We start from the raw sequence: 23535 nt of genomic DNA, 5'->3' as shown, positions 1-23535 counted from the left end.
GTGCCAAAAGCCATTAGCAGAGTCTGTTCACCATGCCTGTGCAATGAAATTGCCACCAAAGTCTGAGGCACATGATGGATAGAATCAAAAGAGAAGAAGGTCAGTGGATTAAAGCTCTTATCAGATATCTGTCACTCTGAAAAACAGACTAGGAAGCAATGAGCAGCAGAGAATGAATCCCACTGTTGGGTTAACAGATATAATAGTGTGGAGATTTTTCTGCCTTCCCCAGGTCTGCCTATGTTTCATATGGGAACTACTGGCTGGTGCTGGAGGTTTGAGCCCAGACTGAGCTATCTTCTCTTTGTGACAAATAATAATAATAATGCAATCTGCTAAATCTTTAGGCATGCAAATATAAAGCTTTGGTGGCAGCAGAGAATCAGTAATTCTGCTGAGGGGTGGGGTAACTCTCAGAGGGAAATGTAAACAAAACTGTTCCTTGCAGTAATTGCAACTTGATTTCATGTCATTTAAGGGAAAAACACAATGCAGACTAAAAGTGATTAAGGCATACGACACCATAATTGACTCACTATATGATCTATAACTCCAGCAGACATTAACCAAAAATGATGTGTTTTTTATATTATTACCATAGTTAGTATAGCTAAAGAACTAGTAATGAGTACTTGTGTGGCAGGAAAGTTTTTTTTTTCACTAATAGCATGGTCATACTGGGAAGAACATAGGTCCATTGACCAAAGGGCCCACCATGTGTACAGGAACTGAAAATAACAGTTTCTTATATATGAAAGAAGAGCAAAGGCAATGGTTTGGAGATTTCCATGGCAGGAGCTTAGATGATCTTGGTCTAGCCAGAGTTTTTTATCCCCACATTGAACCATTATCACAGAATCTAACATGTACATCTTTGTTGGTATCAAGAAGGAGGATGTTGTATAAGGTGCTGTACTGGAGAGTTTTAGGTCAACTTGAGGCAAGCTAAAGTCATCAGAGAGGTGGAAAACTTAGTTAAGGAAATGCCTCCATAAATCACATTGTAGGCATGCCTGAAGGGTGCATTCTTAATAGGTGACTGATGGATGAAGTTCCAGTCCATTTTAGACTAGCCTAGGCTAGCAGTCCCAGGTTCTGGAAGAAATCAGGCTGAGCAAGTCATGGGAGAAAGCCAGTAAGCAGCACCCTTCCGTGCTCTCTGCATCAGCCTTGTTTGTGTTCCTATCCTGATCTTTTTCTATGAAGAAATGTAAGCCGAACAAAACCCTTTCCTTCCCAACTTACGTTTTGGTCATGATGTTTTGTTACAGTAATAGAAACCTTAAGTAAGATAGGAGATAAGTAGAATCTAAAGAAATGTAGAGCAAAGACAGAAGGAGCCTGGAGTGAAAGAAAGGGAGGCAGAGACAAAGCAGAGTTAGGTGAATTAGTGAATGAGTTCTCCTTCCAAATGCCCATAATTCAACCATAGAAAGTACAAATAATGCCCCTGAACAAATCATATTTCCCCACACCTATGACAGAAGGCAAGATTTTATTCAATTTCCCAGGTTGGTCTTCAATGAATTTTTTATTTCAAACTGATATTGAACATGTAATCTTCCTGTTTCAGCCTCCTGAATAGCTTGGATCGTATGCTCACAGCACCAAGATAAAGAAATTCAAGTCATTAAATTAATCCTATATTTATGTAACACCACTCTTGTCAATAATTCCAAAAGACTCAAGAAATTATTTTACAGGTCATATAAAGGACACAATAATATTTTATGTCCTTCACCTGTGAGTCTCATGCAGTGGTGCAGAGTAGGGGCTAAGCTCACGGTTGAAGTCCTATGTTCACTTCTCTATGTCTCAATTCCAGTTCTTAAGTGGGAGTTTTGAAGTTTTCAAATTTTTGGACAAACATAGTACAAAGGATGGCCCCTATTGCCTCTCAGCAAGGCAAGAAAGAGACAGAAATGAAAATATTATGGTAATATAAAGTGTCCCTCCTTGGGAAAGAGATTACTAGCATTAGACATCCACTTAGCCAGCACAAGCTACTGTTGGTACCAAGGAAAGAATGCCCATCCCAAATTTACATATCAGTGCAATGCTGTTTGTAATATTTCTACATCATTCATCTAATGATGACATGTACCTACTTCGTGCTATAATCCAACAATTATTTCCTCACAATGGCATTCTCTGGTCACTGAGTAAAGACTAAATTCCATATTTCATCCTTTTAAACATTCTTTGATATTCATCATTTGTAAGATTTTTACTTGCTTGTTTCTGGATAATTTCATATGCAAAGTCTTCCTTGCTTGATACATGGTGTACTGCATCTATTGCAGTAGCGATTCATGAAGGACAAAGAGATGTTTAGGGTTATTAGATGTGCATACTAAATGGATTTTTTTTTTAAATAGACATGCAATGGTTACAGTTACTCTACTTACCTAAGTTATGCTTACAGGAAAATCACTGCACCCCCAAGTAAAGCTTATTTGTCCCTTAACTAGTGGTGTTTATTATATAACATTAGCTAATGAGTATGGTATTGGTACAGTATCAGCAACTATTTAGATACTTCTTTTCTTTCACTATTGACCCCAAATTTTGAAGTGACAACCAGTGAATAATTAGTCCAGAAAAACCAATCTTACACATCTTAGATTGTCAGACAGTGGTGAAAACAATAACAGTGAAGGAACAGCTAAGTTACAAAACACATATCCTTCTCCTTGTTGCCTGAAGTTGATCTCTAAGAGGTCTCTTGTTGGAAGTGAGGAGTTGAGAGTGTCACAACTAACACCGAAATCCATCACTGAAATTGGTTGAAGCTGATACCAAAACAGAAAGAGTTTTGTAAAAGTAAGAGCAGTGGAAGTTGGGCCATAAAACCTTGACAAGATGAAAGAAAAGAAAGCTTGAATCCAAAGACAGGTATGTGACACAGAAGTACACAGCAACAATCAATCAGAACAGCTGTCAGAAGGTAATCAGCTCCTAAAGCATTTTCGAGCTGCAAGGATGTTGTCTGCATTTTTGATCTTGGTGTCACTGGTCAATGATAAGTGGCCTGTTTCATGCTGAATAAAGTTCGCCACATCTTTATTTGCAATGTCTCAAAACCTACATGAAAACATTCCCTATTAGGGCCATCCCCAGGCTAAGCATTAAAGTAAATAACAATGCAAAGTAATAACAGATTCTTGAGATTTTTTTTTCTGCCACTTGCCTTTTTAAATTACAAACCCTATGCTTAGTGTTAGGTTGGCTTTGAGCTATGTTCTTTCCATCTAAATTTATGTTTTTACAAATGATATGTAACTGTATAAAAATGAGGGACAATATCTTACTAGTCAGAGAGACAATATCTTACTAGTCAACTTTGTGAGCTTATGTTGAAACCTTGAACTCAGCTTTGGCACAGAATTGATAATTCTTTTTCATATATCTTTTGAGAAATGACCTTAAGGATGTGCAAACAACCCTGCTCTATTGTTTTCTAGTCAAAACCGTCTAGTTGCTATTTTCCAAAAATCTCACTGCATTTATTGACACTTAAAATTGAATTTCCTTTTTCATCTCGGAGGAATTATATTCTTGGAAAATTTAAAAAATTGAGTGAAAATATTTTGATTTAAATGTTATAAATATGTAAGTGAAATGTGCTCTTGTTTGATAGAGTACTATGGCTTATTTTTATTTTTTAATTTGCAATTTGTATAATTTATACAAGAAAAGTACACTAAATATGAAAATAGAAACTTCAACCGCAGAAACCTAGATTATGGTATGAACAGTATTTGGGGAAAACCCAAAATTTACAGTCCTGACTTGACTTTTAAAACTTTCTGAAGGAGATTGAGGAAATGGTTCAGTCAGTACAGACTTGCCCTTGTAAGTACAAACATTCACCTTTTAAAAATATGGTCATCTTGGCCCACATCTGTAAAACCAGTACTAAAGCAGGAGACGGGTAAGATCTCTGAGCTTGTTGTCTCTATCATTAAAATGAGAGGTCCTGATTCAAAAATCAAGGTGGAAAGTACCTAATTAATGACAGTTTAGTTTATATTTTGGCCTTTATTTATATGCATGTGAACACACACACACACACACACACACACAAACAGAGAGAGAGAGAGAGAGAGAGAGAGACAGAGAGACAGAGAGACAGAGAGGCACAGAAGAACACAGAGAGACACAAAGAGAGAGACACAGAGAAACACAGAGAAATACTAGAAACACAAAGGGACAGAGAGAGGGAGAGAGACAGAGAGAGAACGACACTAGAGGGGAGAATGGATACTTAAGGTTAGGTTTTTATTAATATTTTCTTCCATTTTCCTTGTTCATGTTTTCTTCTAAATACCATTTCCTGAACAACTTTTCTACCCTCACCTACCTATCTCATTTATATAATGTACAAAATTCATGTGAATAAATAAATCAGAAAGAAAAATACATTTTTGAAATATTTTCCTATTTACTAAATACCATACATAGAGTTTACTAGGTTTTAATTTTTCATTACTGTTCTTTTACTTTCAAGCCATATTAATTCTTCTTTCTGTGTATATGTGCACCTGTGTGTTCATATGTGGGTAATACAGGTATGCACATTCCATAGACATAAAAAGAAAATCTTAAATGTATATCTTTATTTCCAGCATAGTCTCTTATCCATGATTGTATACACACATCACTAGCCCATCGATCTTCCAGGGATATATTGTCTCAACCTACCATCTCACTATAGGAATGCAGGAATGACCAAAATTCTAATTTACCAAGCTTGTCACATAAGTGATGACAAGCCAAACCCAAATCTTCACATATTGCATAAAAGATGCTTTGCTAAAATGAGGTATCTCTCCATCACCTTGGAGATATTCTCTATTCTCCCTCTATCATCCTCCATTTACTCCTGTAATCACTAGATTTGTGATCCATGTGTCCCATGCTTTCAGAAGCATAATCCCTACTTTCTTAAACCAGGATATTTTCTAACCTCATTCTTCTAAATATGTATCTTAATGCCCATTCACCTGTCATCAGAGCAGCTGCTTTTTGCCTCAGAAGAAGGGAATTTCAGGAAGTCACAACTACTCAAAATTCAGAAAACACCTGACAGCAGGGTGCCTTGGCCCATTTGATCCTGAACTCAACACAGATCCTGAACTCAAAGCTCAAAAACTTTGAGGATGAAGAGAAAGAAGGAGGAAAGAGAGAAAAACCAGAAAGTCTCCTGTAACATTGTGGCTTTTAGCTATGATAAGGCAGGTACACTCATGAAATTTCAACATAACTGTCTTAACTAAACCTAGACAAATCCAACAGCAGCTGACATTTCAATTTAGATGGAGGGAATCTCACATAGTTCCACGCTTAAATGAAATATAATCCGTTAATAACTGCTGGGAGAAGAATTATTTTTCCCAAAGAATGAGCCTTCAGACTAATTATCGAATACTGAGTAGTAAGTTCTAGAAATATATACATGCAGGGAACTCTGAACTGAATCACCAGGTAGTGTTTGTGTGTTGAATGTTTGTAGGCATATCTAACAACAATGGTTAAAGAAACAAGCAGTGGCTTTGGGAGAAAGATCAGACACAGTAGTGGTAAAAGAGAAAAGGGAAGGGATAAATGTTATAATTATACATTTTTTAAAAGAAAAATATCCAGAACACAAATGAAACAGAAGATTAGTTTCATGGCTCAAAGTGGCATTACAACTGTTTGTCACATACATAAATAAAATGATAACCAATAAACTGATCTGATAAAATGATCTGAGAAATTAAGAGTAGATAATCATGAAATTAAATGTAGCCTTTTCCCTTATTTGACTAAAATTTGTTTTGTTTGTTGCTTTGGGCAGTGTTTCATGTAGTTAAGAATGGCCTTGAACTAGTTTTAACTTGAAAGTCTCCTGCCTCCAGTTTCCACATATGGGTCTTCAAAGCATGAGACCCTATTCTCAGTGTATAATATTCTGTAATTCTTACCTAGTTCTTTATTCATGATATGCAAGGCACACATACAACCCAACTATACACATCAATGAAATGCATTTATAAATATGAGAATATCCCTGGCAAAAAAATCTAGAATTATAATTAATTAGCATATCACCTTTCTGTAAAACTCTAATATTTAGAGACATTTGTGCTTTGACATCCTGGTATAGGGCTATGTATCTCACATGCTTTCTGATCATTATCACAATAGATAGAACTTAAGATGTGGAAAAGTAATTGGTGGGGTTTATGGCACTTCACTGTGAAGGTCAGGAAGGAAAATTACTTAACATAGTAAGAATAACTAATATACAACAAAGTTGGATGTGAACCTTTTTTTTTTTTTGTTTGTTTGTTTTTTAACTCCCATGTACATGTCTCTTTTTTACTGTCATTTGGTTTCCATTCCCACTTCAAACTTGACCATCATGGGGGTCACATGAGTTGCCACTGTTATTTCTAAACTCAGAACAACTGATAGAATAGAAATAAAGGCAAAAATGATGGAGCACAAAATTAAAAAATAATTAAAAAGTCTCATCCAAAGGAAAATCATTGCACATTAATTCTGCACATTTCATAATCTTTAATGACTATTTTAAATCACTATGTGCTCAGAGCATTAGGAAATAAAGCACACATACCTCAGCATTCCTTAATGTGCTTGTAGCTCATACCTGGAACTATATTCCAGCATGATTTGTTCCCATTTTCATTAAATCTAGGGCTTTTAAAATTTTTTATTTCCTTCTCCTGTAGATTCACCCATAAAACATGTTGAGGGATCATATCTTCTCTTGAGACTTCTTTTCCCCCCCAGTACTATATATTTCAAAATGATAGCCCAGAGGTGGAATAGGAATTAAGCAGTGGAAGATGCATGGGGAGCGAGGCTGAGTCTGTGGTTAGGAGAATAAAGCAGGGAAAGATTTGAAGAGGAAATAGGCTCATGGCTTAAAGTGTCGCCCTCACTTAATGCGGGTGAGGGCTCGCGCTCTCCAGCAGAGACATATTTTCATGAAACGTTAGAGTTATTCACAGATCTTAAAGCCTGGAAAGTAAAGACTCAGCTAGAAAGTTTGAAAGCTTGTTAAAATTCAGATATCTCTAGAAGCCTTCTAGATTGAGTGCACTCCTAAGATTATGTAAAGTTGTACAGTATTTCAGTGACTGTGGAAAATGCTGGGACATTCGTTTACAAGATTAGACAGAATGCACACTTTGAAAATCACTGTGCCTTGCTATAAAGAAAGAAAGGAGAAACCCATGACTACTAAATGCCAAGGACTGAGTAGAATTAAATCAGGAATGTGTCTTTTAACTCTCCCAATTACAGATAATTGGTTATTAAAATAACAAAGTATCGAGAGAAAAAACGAGAAATGCCTTGTTGTTTAAGTAAACATTCAAGCAATACAACCACCTGCCATATGCAATAGAAATAATAATTATATGATACCTCATAAAATGATATATCAATTAGAATTTAAACTATTTCAAGGCTTGGAACATACTCACTTCCTGTGTATCCACCATATGACCTTGAGACCTTCACACATAATCTGCCTTGATAAAGTCATTACTTATAATACGTCCAGGAAACTAGAAAATAATTTTTCTGGTTCCAGGATATACAGAAACCATCCAAAAGCTTAATTTCAAACTATGCAGCTTCAGCTACTTCTCTCTTATAAACTCTGTGACTAGTTCTAAATTTGCATCTCAAATGCTGCCCAGGGACCCCAGTACCCCCTTCCCTCTTCCACATCTCTTCGAAGAGGGTGGTGACCCTCCTGGGTATTCGCTTACACATCAAGTCTCTGCAGAATTAGTCTTACCTTCTCCCACTGAAGCATGACGGTTAGAAGAATGGATTCTACAGACAGACAATAGCTTTATGGACAGCCCCAGATCTAGTTGTTGGAGGATCCACAGTGAGTCAGCACTGTACATGTGCCTCTGCTACATATGTGCCTCAGGCTTGGCCCATATATGCTCTAATAGTTTGTATTTGTTTAGCCCAGGGAGTGCCACTATCAGAAGGTGTAGCCCTGTTTGAGTAGGTGTGGCCCTTTTGGAGTATGCATGGTACTTTAAAATCCTCCTCCTAGCTGTCTGGAAGTGAGTATTCTGCTTGAAGCCTTCAGACGAAGATGCATAATTCTTAACTCCTCCTACACCATGCCTGCCTGGATGCTGCCATGTTCTCACCTTGCTGATACTGAACTTGGAAGCCAGCACCAATTAAATGTTGTCATTTATAAGTCTTTCCTTGGTTTTGGTTTCTTTTCACAGCAGTAAACCCCTAAAAAAATGACAAATGCTCTTTCCTGGTGGCTCAGTTTCTGAGAGCTTACAGGGAGGGGTAGAGGCTACTTGACTCTTTTTGTCTTCCAGTTGACTCCCTTTCCCCTTCAGGATCTTCAATCCTTCTCATTGATCAACTCTTCTATAAGAGTCCCGACCTTGGTCCAAAGTTTGGCTGTTGGTCTCTGTATCTGTTTCAGTCTGCTGCTGTGTAGAGCCTCTGGAAGGACAGTTATGTTAGTATCTTGTCAGAAAGCAGAACGAAATATCATTAAAAGTGTGAGGGATTGGTGCTTGCCCATGGGGTGGTTTCGGTTCAAGTTGAGCCAGTTATTGGTTGACCATTACTACACTTTCTGCTACATCTTTGTCATTGAATTTCTTTTAGACAGGACCGATTTTGAGTTGAAAGGTTTGCAGGTGGGCTGGTGTCCTCATCCCTCCGATGGGGTTCCCACCCAGCTAGAGGAGATGGTCAGTTCAGCTTCCGTATCCCCACTGCTATGTGTTTTGGCTCAGCTCACAGGCATTTACTCCCGGAAGTCCACCCATTCCCAGGTCTATGGCACTTCCTAGAAATTCTCCTCTTCCACCCCATACTGGAAGATTCAGATTTCCATTTCTTTTCTGGCCCTCTGGCCTTCTCTTCTGTCTCTTCCCATATCCAATCCTGCCCCCTCTTAATGTGACTTTTGAAAAAAAAAATTGAATGCTGAGTTGGGATAACAGAAGAGAATGGAGTATTAAAGGTTTAGTGCTCTGGTGTATATTTAAATAACATATGTTGGTCTTTGGTGAATTAGTTTATTTTCACTAATAGCATGTGTACTATTACAATGACTCCATCATAGTTTAAAGTATGAATGACAACCTTGTAGTCTGTGAGCCAACATATACTCCAGAGCAGCTATGCAAGTGGTTCAACACATTTGTAGATGGAAACATCATGTTGCTGTGCCAAAAGTTGGTCACCTGTGGTTTGAACCAAAGCATGTGATATCACTTTATCAAACATTACTCTGAGTTCCAAAGCAAACACATATTTCAACACAACCCAAACATATGGCATTGAATTTATTTCTTAGTGAGAAGGCTGAGCTATCCTTAGTACAGCATACTCACCTAGCTTTCCAGTGCTTCAGTGTGCTAGCAACACAACTGTTTGTTTACTTCATACATATATATATATGTTTACTTCGGCAAGTACATTGTCTCAGATTTCATTACACAAGATGCAAACCTGAAGCCATGAAGATGAGGATTGGAGGGAACTGAGTAATTTGTAAGGTGAGTAGTCTCAGAAGATGCTAATGGAGTAAGAGAAACTAGATAAAATAGAAAAATTAGCCAGGCTTGGTTAAATTTTATGGCAAGTTCCAGCCTTGCCTCAGTCCTCAGGGAATTGTGAAGTATACAATATATCTCAACATTTATAACTATATAGCAAGTATGAAGACCCATCAACCTGGATGGTTGGAGAGAGGATATAGACATCATTACCCACACCCTGAACACAATAATCCTGACTTCAGAATTCCTCTGGAAGCATCTTCTTAGAAATGGACCCAAGACTTGTTAGCAGCTAGCTTAAGGAAGGTCCTGTCACAAACCTCCATCCAGTGGCTGTGCACAGAAATTTCTATGAAAGTCTTTGTTTTCTAGATGCTCACTATAGTGTAAACTGACTTATGAATACCTGACCACAGCAGGACCGCAGCCTGTGTGGATGACTGCCTACTCTTTTGAGGAGGGCAGATGATCCTTCCCAAATAAAATATCTTGCTAGACATCTCTTATTCTTCATGGTAACAGTTTTTAGGAGACTTGCAAATGAGGGTGGAGTGTTCTCTTAGTGCAGCCAAAAACTGGGGCATCTGCAGTTTGGATCAGGAGCTGAAAGTTTAGTCCAGCTCCAATCTATCAGTGTAGCCAAGAGCAGGCTGCCTGTTCTTCTTCAGGAGTCAAGGGAACATGTGTCAATCATCAGCTCTTGGCTGAAATTTGTAAGAGACGCTTGGAAATATGACTCAGGGGGAGGCTAGGAGGCTCAGCAAAGATACCATCTGTTATTCAGTATGTTATATCTCTGTCTGACTGTAAGTTTATTTTGTCACAAATAATAGTGAACACCTCAAATAGAAAGAAATTTGTTAAACCACTGTTGTCTCATAGCAGAAGAATAATATGAGTTCCTGGCCATAGCAGGTAGTAAATATAAAAATTATTTCAAAAAGAGTGGAAAAGGTTTGGTCTTCTTACCTTGTCTCAGTAAGTCTATACTTCTTTTTTTTTTTTTTCAAATTTGCTACTTATACTATGTAGGCATGCTTGTTTGTTTTCATTCATGTGGTTATATTCATGTGTGTGTGTTTATGTATTTATGTCTGTTCATGTGTTTGTGTTTATTTGTGTATTTATGTGTGTGTTTGTGTGTGTGTGTGTGTGTGTGTGTGTAATTATCATATTCCTATGACTCACTGCAAGATCTAGTTTTTTTTATCCATGTACCTTCCAGGAATCAAACCCAAGTCCTTAGGCTTGACCACAATCATCTTCACTCACTGAGCGATTGTGTTAATCTGTTTCTTTTTACAGAACCCACTTTCTGTTTCATTCTGATGCTGCCCTCATCCTCACAGGACCTCCATAGTACTAGTTCAGTCTCTCTGTCTTCCTGAAATCCCAGCTTCAAGAAAAATACAGACTCGGAGTTTCTGAGTCTGTAACAAAGCTTTGCACGAAGGAATCTGATGACAATGACCAGCGAGAAATCTATTCCCACGGGCTATCACTGGACAGCTGAGATGTAGCTTAACAAAAGTTGCTGGATGTAACCTACCTGGATCAACTCAAAGACAATCTATGCAGGATGAAAGGAAAGCAAAAGAGCATTTCTTCTGTACTTGTTGAAACACAATTCTCCAACACATAGAAAGGGGCATGTAAGAAGAAATAGATAAGCATTTACCTTAAATGCATTTCCAGACTTGGGTGCAACAAATTAAATTATGACCTTTTCTGTTTCCATCTCAATTATCCCCTATTATATAGTGCCAATATGAACTAGAAATGCAAAGTAAGGTAGGTTCCTTGTGAGTTTTCTAAATTGCATGTTTGCATTAAGACAACGAGTTTCATGCATAAATTTTTGCACTATGAATTTATAGCATCTTGAAAAAAATGAATTTAGTAAAAAATATGACATTAAAATTGTCCATTCCTATATATCCAGTAAATTTATTTAAGAGAAACAATCACAAAGCATTCAAAATATTGTGAAAACTGGTATGTACCACGAGTATGTCACAGAAGAATTTATAGACAAACAGAGATGATGAATTATATATGCAACAGGAAAAAAGAATAATTAAAGAAGCCACTAGAATAGTCTCTAGTCATTAGAGTTGTATACTAAAGAGTTTAATGTATCATTGAAAATGCTTACGTATTCTTAAGTGAGGCAGTATGCAGTACTGGAAGGGAGCTAAGAATATTAGGATAAAATGATGGAAAAAACTGTCATCCTAAGACAAGTGTCAGAGGGATGATATTATAATTCCTCCCTGTTTTCTGAGATATTTGTCATGTAAACTCTCCCTGCTTTTAGAAAAGAAAAAAAAAAAGTTTGCACAATTGTTAACATATTGTCACTGCCTTCTAAGTGGGACAGTTTGTATTCCTCGGAACTATTTCTCCCCACTTTTCAATAGGCTACCAGCTCCCTCGAATCCTACTGCTTCCGGGAAGAATTCTATAAATTAGATACAGGATCACTGAGGACTTAGAAACTGCTGAGGTGAAAATAGACAAGCCAGATTAAGCAACTACAGTGAAGAACACTTGGAAAGGTCCTGGAAAAGTGGCTTTAAAGGAAGAGTAAAACCAGTATAGGTTGAAAGAACCTGTCAATCTGAGAAATGTGTTAAACTATAACTGTCACAGGTCAAGCATGGCTGTGCTAGAATGCTGGACATCCCTCTCTCCGTATCTCAGGTATTGTTGGGGAGGCTGCACAGTAGAGAGTAATTAACACATGCTGTAGTGATCATCAGCCTTGCAGATTGTTTTATCCAAGGGCCTATTCTTAACTGGATTCTCCTGCCTGATTATGGGAGACTAGAGTGTTATAAAATCACCACATGGAAGTAAAAGAAGTTATGCCTCTTATTCTATGAATAAATACGAAGGTGGCTTTCCCACTGAAATTGTTTTAGGAAGAGTGGTATGCTTACACAGCATGAAAGGTGATCTAAATAAAGTCACTATCATACAGACTGCAACTGGATACATTTCAAGGTCTGCTATGCATATACAGGTCTGAAGACACTACAATCATTAAAGTATTTTGTCTGAGAAACATTTTGAAAAGTTATACGCATGCCATCTTTAACAGGGCTTCCCTTGGAAATACTATAGCTGTTTTTCCAATGGGGTTGTAATCCCCTACAGCTCCTTCAGTCTTTTTCCCTAACTCTTCTAATGGGATCCCTATGCTCCGTCTGATGGTTGACTTTGAGGATCTGTATCTATCATAGACAAGCCACCAAATAAAGTGTATAAATGGATGGGTCCATGGCTCCAGCTCCATAGGTAGGAGAGTATTACAAGATGTTTTCATGTCTTTCCAGGTATTACAAAGGGAAGCAGAATAACAAAAGCCTGTATAGATATTTATCACTTGCTCTATGCAGTGCCCAACCTGAAGGAGATTTGTTCTTCGTGATATAGCATACTATAAGAGTCAAATAGCATGACTCTCTGGTGAAATATAAAGCATATGTTTCTACACTTAGTTGTCTCCAAAAATCAAATGAAGGATTCAGTGCTAAAAAGATTTCTCAGTTGTTAGTCATACTTGCAGCTCTTTTGGAATCCTCCATTCAGTCAGACAGGTCTCAGCAAGCCACCTAGAAATCCAGCTCCAAAGATGCACTTCTGGTATCGGTGATCACTTGTACACAGGCCTCTCTATCTCACACAATCTCTCTCTCTCTCTCTCTCTCTCTCTCTCTCTCTCTCTCTCTCTGTCTGTCCCTCTCTTTCTCTCTCTGTCACACACACACACATTTAATTTTTTAAAAAGTTCATTCTAGTTTCTCTGGATCATTTAATAAGTTTGTTAGAAATTGTTTATATCAGGGGCACAGAACAGGGCTTGACCCATTTGCCACCTGGACCAGCAATTCCCAAAGGTAAAGGCATGGTGAGAAGGTGATCCGAGTAGACAGGGGGCAGGGAGATCTCAGCCTAGTGCACACAGGAAGTGCGCCCATTCCCTGCTTGATCCAGGGACCAGGAACCCAGCATTGGGACCTCTGCTCCCACCCGGTGGCTTTGGGGCGCAGAACAGGGATCAGCCCATCTGACACCTGGACCAGCAGTTCCCAAAGGTAAAGGCATGGTGAGAAGGTGATCAGAGTAGTCAGGGGACAGAAAGAACTCTGCTGAGTGTGCATGGAAAGCATGCCCCTGCCCTGCCTGATCCAGGGACCAGGAACGCAGCATTGGGACCTCTGTTCCCACCATGTGGCCTTGGGGCACAGAACAGGGCTCGGACCATCCGCCACCTGGACCAGCAGAAATCCAGGGACAAGGTACAAGGTAAAGGCAAGAACATATGACTGACAACAAGATGACAAGAGGAAAGCAAGAGAGCATATCCCAAGGAATTCAAGACAACCTGGCAACACCAGTACCCAGCTCTCCCATCACAGCAAACAGTGGAATGCCAAACACTCCAGAAAAAGAAGACTCAGACCTAAAATCATACCTCAAGATGATGATAGATATCCTTAAAAAAGAACGGGAGGAAAAGCAAAAAGAATCAGAAGCTTTTAAAGAGGAAACAAGAAAAACACTCAAAGAACTCAAAGAACTAGAGGAAAACAGAACCAAAGAGATAAAGGAATGGAAGGAAGGAATTTAAAAGGAAAATTGACACAATAAAGAAAACACAAAAAGAGATAACCGTAGAGCTATAACACCTAAAAACGAAACCGGGACTCACAGATGCAAGCATTTCCAATAGACTACAAGAGATGGAAGAGAGAATCTTGGTGGCCGTAGACAACATTGAAAACATAGACAAAACAGTCAGAGAAGATGCAAAAACCAAAAAGCTCCTAACCCAAAATGTCCAGGAGATATAGGACACAATGAGAAGACCAAACCTAAGGATATTAGGAATAGAAGAGGGAGAAGAGTATCAACTAAGAGGCACAGTAAATATCTTCAACAAAAATGTAGAAGAAAACTTCCCTACCCTTAAGAATGAGATGACCACGAGCATAAAAGAGGCCTTCAGAACTCCAAATAGGTTGGACCAGAAAAGAAATTCCTCCCGACACATAATAGTTAAAATACCAAGTGCCCAAAGCAAAGAAAGAATACTAAAAGCAGTAAAGGAAAAAGGTCAGGTAACATATAAAGGCAGACCAATCAGAATCACTCCCGATTTCTCAACAGAGACTATGAAAGCTAGAAGAGCATGGACAGACATCATGCACACCCTAAGAGAGCACAAGTGGCAGCCCAAGCTGCTATACCCAGCAAAACTCTCAATCACCATAGATGGAGAGATGAAGATATTTCAAGACAAATCTAAATTTACACAATATCTGACCACAAACCCAGAACTGCTACGAATTATAGGTGGAAAACCCAATACAACGAGGGGAAATACATCCTACTAAAAACAAGAAAACTCCTAAGCAAAAAAACCCAAAAGAAGAAAGTGACACAGACACAAATCAACCTACAAAAGAAATAATAGCAGGAAACAGAAACCCCTATTCCTTGATATCTTTTAACATAAATGGACTCAACTCTCCAATAAAGAGACATAGGCTATCAAACTGGATACATAAACAAAATCCAGTATTTTGCTGCATACAGGAAACTCATCTCAGAGACAGAGACAGACACTATCTCAGAGTAAAAGGTTGGGAAAAAACTTCCAAGCAAACAGCCCCAAGAAGCATGCTGGAGTGGCTATTCTAATATCAAATAAAGTAAATTTCCAACCAAAAGTTATCAAAAAAGATAAGGAAGGACACTTTTTACTCATTAGAGTGGAAATCTGTCAGGAGGAACTCTCAATCCTTAACATATATGCTCCAAATACAAATACATTCATAAAAAAAACCCTACTAAAGCTCAAAAAATACATTTCACCCCACACAATAATAGTGGGAGACTTTAATACCCCACTCTCTCCAATGGACAGATTATGGAAACAGAAACTGAACAAGGATACTCTAAAACTAGCAGAGACTGTGAACCAACTGGTATTAATACATATCTACAGAACATATCATCCTAAAGTAAAAAAATACACCTTCTTCTCAGCAACACATGGCACCTTCTCAAAAATTGATCACATAATTGGACACAGGAAGCGCCTCAATCCATATAAAAAGATTGAAATGCTCCCATGCATCCTCTCAGATCACCGTGGTCTAAGGCTGGTCTTTAACAACAACAAAGACAACAAAAAGCCCACATACACATGGAAACTAAACAACACTCTGTTAAACGATAGCAAGGTCATAGAAGAAATAAAGAAAGAAATTAAGGATTTTCTAGAATTCAGTGAAAACGAAAACACAACATACCCAAACCTACAGGATGCAATGAAAGCAGTACTGAGAGGAAAACTCATATCTCTGAGCACTTCCAAGAAGAAACTGGAGAAGCATGCATCAGCAACTTGAAAGCATGGCTAAAAGCTCTAAAACAAAAGGAAGCAGATACACCCAAGAGGAATAGATGGCAAGAAAGAATCAAACGTAGGGCAGAAATAGACCAAATAGAAACAAAAAGAAACATCTACAGAATCAACAAAACCAAGAGCTGGTTCTTTGAGAAAATCAACAAGACTGATAAACCCCTAGCCAGACTAACTAGAGGGCAAAGAGAGAGTATACAAATTAACAAAATCAGAAAGGAAAGTGAAGACATAACAACTAAAACTGTGGAAATTCAAGGAATCATCAGATCACACTACAAAAGCCCATACTCCACAAAGTTGGAAAATCTGGAGCAAATGGATGAATTCCTAGATGGATACAAGATACTAAAGTGAAACCAGGACCAAGTAAACCATCTAAATAATCTTATAACACCTAAAGAAATAGAAGAAGTCATCAAATCCTCCCAACCAAAAAAAAGCCCAGTTGCAGACAGGTTCAGTGCAGAATTTTATGAGACATTTATTGCGGACATAACACCAATACTCTCCAAACTATTCCACAAGATAGAATCAGATGGAATACTACCTAACTCATTTTTTTGAGGCTACAATTACCTTCGTCCCTAAGCCACACAAAGACCCTACAAGGAAAGAGAACTTCAGACCAATCTCACTTATGAACATTGATGCAAAAATATTCAACAAAATCCTTGCAAACCGAATCCAAGAACACATCAAAACGATCATTCACCATGACCAAGTAGGCTTCATCCCTGGGATGCAGGGATGGTTTAGTATAAGGAAATCCATCAATGTAATCCACCATATAAACAAACTCAAAGAACAAAATCACATTGTCATCTCACTAAATGCTGAGAAAGCATTTGACAAAATTAAACAACCTTTTCTGTTTAAAGTCCTGGAAAGAGCAGGAATCCAAGGTCCATACCTAAACATAATAAAAGCAATATACAACAAATCAACAGCCAACATAAAACTTAAAGGTGGGAAACTTCAAGCAATCCCACTAAAATCAGGGACTTCACAAGGCTGCCCAATCTCCCCCTATCTATTCAACATAGTACTGGAAGTCCTGGCTGGAGCAATTCGATAGCAAAAGAAATCAAAGGGATACAAATTGGAAAGGAAGAAGTAAAAATATCACTCTTTGCAGATGACATGTTAGTGTACTTAAGTGACCCCACAAATTCCACCACAAAAATACTAGAGCAGAACAACAAGTTCAGCAAAGTGGCTGGATATAAAGTTAACTAAAACAAATCAGAATCCTTCCTATATTCAAAGGACAAACATGTGGAGAAAGAAATTAGGGAAAATATCCCATTCACAATAGTCACAAAAACTATGAAATACCTTGGTGTGATTCTAATTAAGCAAGTGAAAGAAAGACCTGTATGACAAGAACTTCAAACCTCTAAAGAAAGAAGTTGAGTAAGATATCAGAAAATGGAAAGATCTCCCATGCTCATGGATTAGAAGGATCAACATTTTAAAAATGGCCATCCTACCAAAAGCGATCTACAGATTCAATGCAATCCCCATCAAAATTCCAACCCAGTTCTTCATTGAGTTGGAAAGATCAATGTGCAATTTCATATGGAATAACAAAAGACCTAGAATAGCAAATACCATCCCCAACAACAAGAAAACATCTGCGGGAATCACTGTACCTGACCTAAAGCTATATAACAAGGCAATTGTGCTGAAAACTGCATGGTACTGGTACAGAAATAGGCATGTGGATCAATGGAATAGAATAGAAGATCCAGAAATGAGATCTCAAGTATATGGTCACCTGATTTTTGACAAAGGAGCTGTAAACGTTGAATGGAAAATGGACAGCCTATTCAACAAATGGTGTTGGTCCAACTGGCACTCAGCATGCAGAAGAATGAAATTAGACCCTTTCTTATCTTCTTGTACAAAGCTCAAGTGTAAATGGATCAAAGATCTCCACATTAAACCAGATACACTGAAACTATTAGATGAGAAAGTAGGGAAAACATTAGAACACGTAGGTACAGGAGAAAATTTTCTGAACAAAACACCAATGGCTCAAGCTCTAAGGTCAAAGATTAACAAATGGGACTTAATGAGATTCCAAAGTTTCTGTAAGGCTAAGGACATTGTCAAGAAAACAAAATGGCAGCCAACAGAATGGGAAAAGATCTTTACCAACTCCACATCAGATAGAGGCCTAATACCCAAGGTATACAAAGAACTCAAAAAGCTAGAAACCAGAGAATCAAACAACCCTATTAAAAATGGGGTACAATACTAAATAAAATGTTCTCAATTGAGGAATATGGAATGGATGAGAAACATCTAAGGAAGTGCTCGACATCCTTAGCCATCAGGGAAATGCAAATCAAAACAACCCTGAGATTCCACCTCACTCCAATCAGATTGGCCAAGATCCAAAACTCAGATGACAGCAGATGCTGGCGGGGTTGTGGAGAAAGAGGAACACTTCTCCACTGTTGGTGGGGTTGTAAACTGATACAACCACTCTGGAAATCAGTCTGGCAACTCCTCAGAAAATTGGACATAGTACTACCTGAAGATCCAGCTATTCCACTTCTGGGCATATACCCCAGAGATATTCCAATATACAACAAAGATACATGCACCACAATGTTCATAGCAGCTCTATTTATAATATCCAGAACTGGAAAGAACCCAGATGTTCTTCAGTAGATGAATGGATCCAACAATTGTGGTACATATACCACATTTACCCTATATTTTAATTACTGTATCTTATTATTGATTTTCCTAGTTATTGTTTACATACATTTTAGGATCTGTTTCAAAGGAATAGCACAGTCATACTGAGCTATGTAGAATGATGGGATTTACAACAAGGTAGGTCCAGCCTATCATTAGATGAAAAGGAAAGGTAAAAAGGGAAAATCTAGGAAGAAAAGAAGGATAAAAGGAGAGATTCATTATCGAGGCAGAAGAGGATGGTTCAGATCAAAGTGAATCAGATTTTTTTTTCTTGTTTAGGAGGGTGGTTTATATCTTTATTTATTGGTAGTGAATTTATTGCTTAGATGTATTATGCATTGAGAATTTAACATATAAATATGTTTGATAAAGTTATTGATTGTTAAGTCATGCATTTACTGGGCTATGAAGGACAGTGTGTAAAAGCAATGGCTAAGAAGCAGCTGGAAATACCAGTTCCAGCTTTGTTGCCTGCACGGACTCGTGGAACAAGATGTGTGAGTTTCAGGCTTGGGAAATAACAGCCTAGTGGATTGTGCTCAGATCTGCACTGGAGCAGCTTCTAGAACTGAGACCAAGGGTGCTGGTAGCAACAGAACAAAAACTTTTTTTTTAACCACAAGATGACTGAATCTTCCTTTATCAATCATCAGGCCAGACTTAGTCGCTGGCCAGTCTGATAAATTCATTTCTTCAGTTGAAGATTTTCCCTCCCAGGTGACCCTAGTTTGTGTCTAGTGAACAAAATACTAGCCAGTAAGTCACCCTCTGTCATATAACATTCAGATCCTATTGTTAAAGATAAAGCATAATTAAGTCATAGAAAATGAAAAGGTCATGCTGGTGCCAATTTAGAAGATTAATTTCTACTGGTTGGCTTATATAAGTACTAACAAGTATTATATATACTACCAGAAGGAGATAAAATAACAATTGGTCTTACCTACATGTGAACTTCTGTAACAGCAGCTTCTCAAGATGCAAACAGGGGTAAAATAGTGGTGTTGGTGTCATTGGAGTAACTGAGCAATTTCATATTGGATTCTTGGAATTAAGGACCACTGCACAAGATGGAAATGATTCCTGATACTGCGACAAGGCCCAAGAACCTATAGTTAGAATGATTAGTCATAGGACCTAGGGAAGAACATAATATTGATAGTTAATCTGATTGATTCTTCATAACTTATTACACCAATAAATTAGTGTTTCTACCAACCCTTATCAGTGAAGCTGCTTTTTCTATTAAATGGAGATTAAAACAGAGACCCTAGATAGTAGTACATAGTCCTCTACTTATTAACAAGCAGAAGGCAGAATTACCTTTATCTATGTTCAAATAGTTCCAAGACAACATGAAAATATTCTAAGAGAAAGGAATCAATGAGTTAAATAAGAAAGTAAAGACAAATTATGATAGTAGAATTTAATAAATATTCAAAAATATGAAAGTAAAATATTTCTTACTAAAATGAGTCAACAGATAATAGTTATGATGAATGTTCCACTCTTGAAACTGAAAAGGTCACATGACAAAAACAAGAGAGATAAAGGATATTATATATAGACCTAACAGACATCTCAGAAAATTCATCACACACAGTAAAGGGTACAAATTCTTCTTAGTTGCATATAGAAGTTTCTCCTATATTAATCATATCTTGGGACACAAAGTAAATATCGGAAAATTAGAATATACCTTTATATGAGCTCTCTGACCTGGAATAAAAGTAGATCAACTAGTAGAGTCTACCTCTGGTAGAAAGACAGGACATCAAGTGGATAGATGAGGTTGCCATTGCACAGTCAAAGACCCTAACCCAGAATTGTTCCTGTCTAAAAGAAACACAGAGACAAAAGTAGAGAAGAGACATGGAAAGGTGGTTCAGTGACCAGCCCAACCTGGGATCCATCTCAAGGAGATTCGCCAAGGACTGACACTATTACTGATGCTATAATGTGTTTACAACCATGGATGTCCTCTGAGAGGTTCAACAAACAGCTGACTGAGACAGATGCAGATACTTACAACCAACCATTGGACTGAAATAGGGGACCCAGTGCTTGAATAAGTGAAAGGCTGGAAGAAGCTGAGGAGGAGGGTAACCCCAAAGGAAGTCCAACAGCCTCATCCAATGTGGACTTCTGAGATCTCTTAAACACTGAACCATGAACCAGCCAGCATATATGAGCTATTAGAGGTTTGTAACACAGAGGAGTGTCTTTTCTGGCCTCAGTGGGAGAAGAGGTACCTAACCATTGAGCAATCAAGAGACTTGAGGCCCCAGGGTGTGGGGAGCCCTGATGTAAGGGGAGCATCTTCTTAGACACAGGGAACAGGAAAAATGGGAATAACTGTTGGAGGGCAGGCCAAGAGGGGAATCATGACCAGATTATTTTAAAAAGTAATAAAAATTAAAAATATAACAAATAATTTATAATATAATGCCTTTTACATTGATTTTCATAAAGGGAAGAAATATAATTAGATGAAATACAAACATAAGTTAATTACCTACTCAGACAAAAGTCATTGGCAAAAAGTAAGTAAATGAAATAAAATTTTAATAATGGACTCTCATATTGCAACTTTATATGGAGACTTTGTATGTAAGTATAAGATTCTGAGATTTACTCTTACACGGAATAAAAATGCTTTCAATATTAAAAGGATCAATAGTGTATTATCAATTGTTCTACCAGAACTAAGTAAAAATGCTGGCAAAACAAATGAGCAACGTCAAAAACATATTTGTAATTACCAGTAAGAAGAGTATTTAATGTCTTTTTCACATTTTCTTACCATCTGTAAATGTATATTGGTAACTTCTTATGCTTACGTTATAAATACTGGATTCTAATTTTGAAGAAAATGCCGTGTGGCATGAAAGATTCATTATCTGTGAGAAATCTATTTAAAAATGATGATCTCTTTAAAATGGTTAATAAGATATTTGCATTTACATTTGAAAAGGCAGATATTCTCACTGAAATATATAACATCAAAGCACTCCACAGATCAGAGGGTACGATTCCTTCTATCATCAGTTGAGCTATTGAACCTAAGTATCCAAGGAATTCTTATGAAAAAAAAAAATCAGCATTTTCACAGTTGCATTTTTTTATTCTGAAACTTCACGAGAATGCTGACACTGAAATTCAATTATACAGTTTCTAATTTAAGAATATTGTGCTGTCTTCTGAATAAAAGCACGTGAACAGTATTTTTGCTACTATTAAAACTTCACATACTTTTTATTTTTCTGAAAAATATGTGCAATTTTCAAAATTATGTTTTACCTGATTATTTAAAATGAGTCAAACTGTTTTGTTACAAGCACTGAAGATAGTTTTATGTAAAGTTAGCATTGACAATTATGATGTATGACGTGGACAAGTCCTAATGGAGAAATAGGACACTGTCCAGGACCCACCCTTGGTCTGTAATTTGATCTAAAGCATGTTCTAACATCCCTTCACAATTCACATGACACATTTTCTACTCCAGAACTCTATTAAATTTAATGATCTGTTTTCTACCATTTTTGTGCTCTATTCTTTCAAATTGAGTGTGTATTGAGTTGCTCTTCTCAATTCAGTCTTTCTGGAGAAAGCAGTAGAGCCCAGGCTCATGACCAATGGACACAATACTCCTGATATCCTAGAAGAGGGCCAATCTTTCTGTAGATAAAGACACCGGTCACATGGACTTACAGACAACTGGCTCTCCTACTCAGAGCAGCTACAAATTGCCAATAGCTCTTCAGCTAGGGGTGGGTCTCTGTGACTACCTCTCTGTCCCAATGATGGAATTTGTGGCTGCTTGAAATTCTTCAGCATGTTATTAAAATGCCATGTGTAATCACTCTAAGTTCATATATATAACTCTCCTTCCCTGTTGTGTCTGGATAATACTGCTACAAAGTAACTACTTTTAACTCTACTGTTCTTCAGTTTAAAGTAACTAAGCCTCAGTGTAATGTCGACTTTATTTCACATATGCCTGCACAACTGTATAGTGATTTATCTTACTTTATTACCATCGGTTTTGTGATGGCTCACTTGAGAGGTTTATATGTTTGTCTTTATCTTGCCACAAAATTGTTTCCCATTATATTCTGTCCACTGATACTATTAGTATATGTGATAAAGAGCTATTCCCTGGCATCATCTTGAAGAGTAATATTACTTATGATAACAATTATTACTCATTAACATTCCAGAAAGACAAGCCCTGTGTGCCCATGTTCCTAAATAAATCGTGAATCTTAAAAAACTAACCCTGGAAATTGGAGTATGTCTTTGTTTTGTTCTTTCCCCAAATTTTTTTATTGAAAATTCTTTGCATTTACATTTCAGATGTTATCCCTTTCCCACAATCCCCTCTCCTCCCCCTCCCTTTGGCTCAATAAAGGGGCTCCCTCTCCCAACCACCCTCTCCTACCTCAGCACGTTGGGGTCCCCATGTCTTCCGGAGGGGCTTGGTTTGAGTAAGAACAAGGACACCTTACAAGTATGACTTGTTTCCCTTTTTTTTATTCTTTCATATATTTGGATCCTAGTGTCCCCCTCTCTATCTTTTCCTCCATTTCTCTCCCTGTCCCTTCCTTCTAGCCCACATTTACTCCTCCTCTATTTTCTCTTAGAAAAGAACAGGTCTCCCAAGGATATCAAAGAAGCATGGCATAACAATTTAAAATAAGACTAATCATATACCTTCATATCAAGGCTAGATGAGGCACACCAAGGAAGAAATGAGTCCACAAAATAGGAAAAAGAGATATAGACCCTGCTTCCACTGTTAGG

This window comes from Micromys minutus (assembly GCF_963924665.1).
Source record: "Micromys minutus genome assembly, chromosome: 10".
In the NCBI taxonomy this organism is placed as follows: Eukaryota; Metazoa; Chordata; class Mammalia; order Rodentia; family Muridae; genus Micromys; species Micromys minutus.
This window is presented reverse-complemented; position numbering follows the sequence as displayed.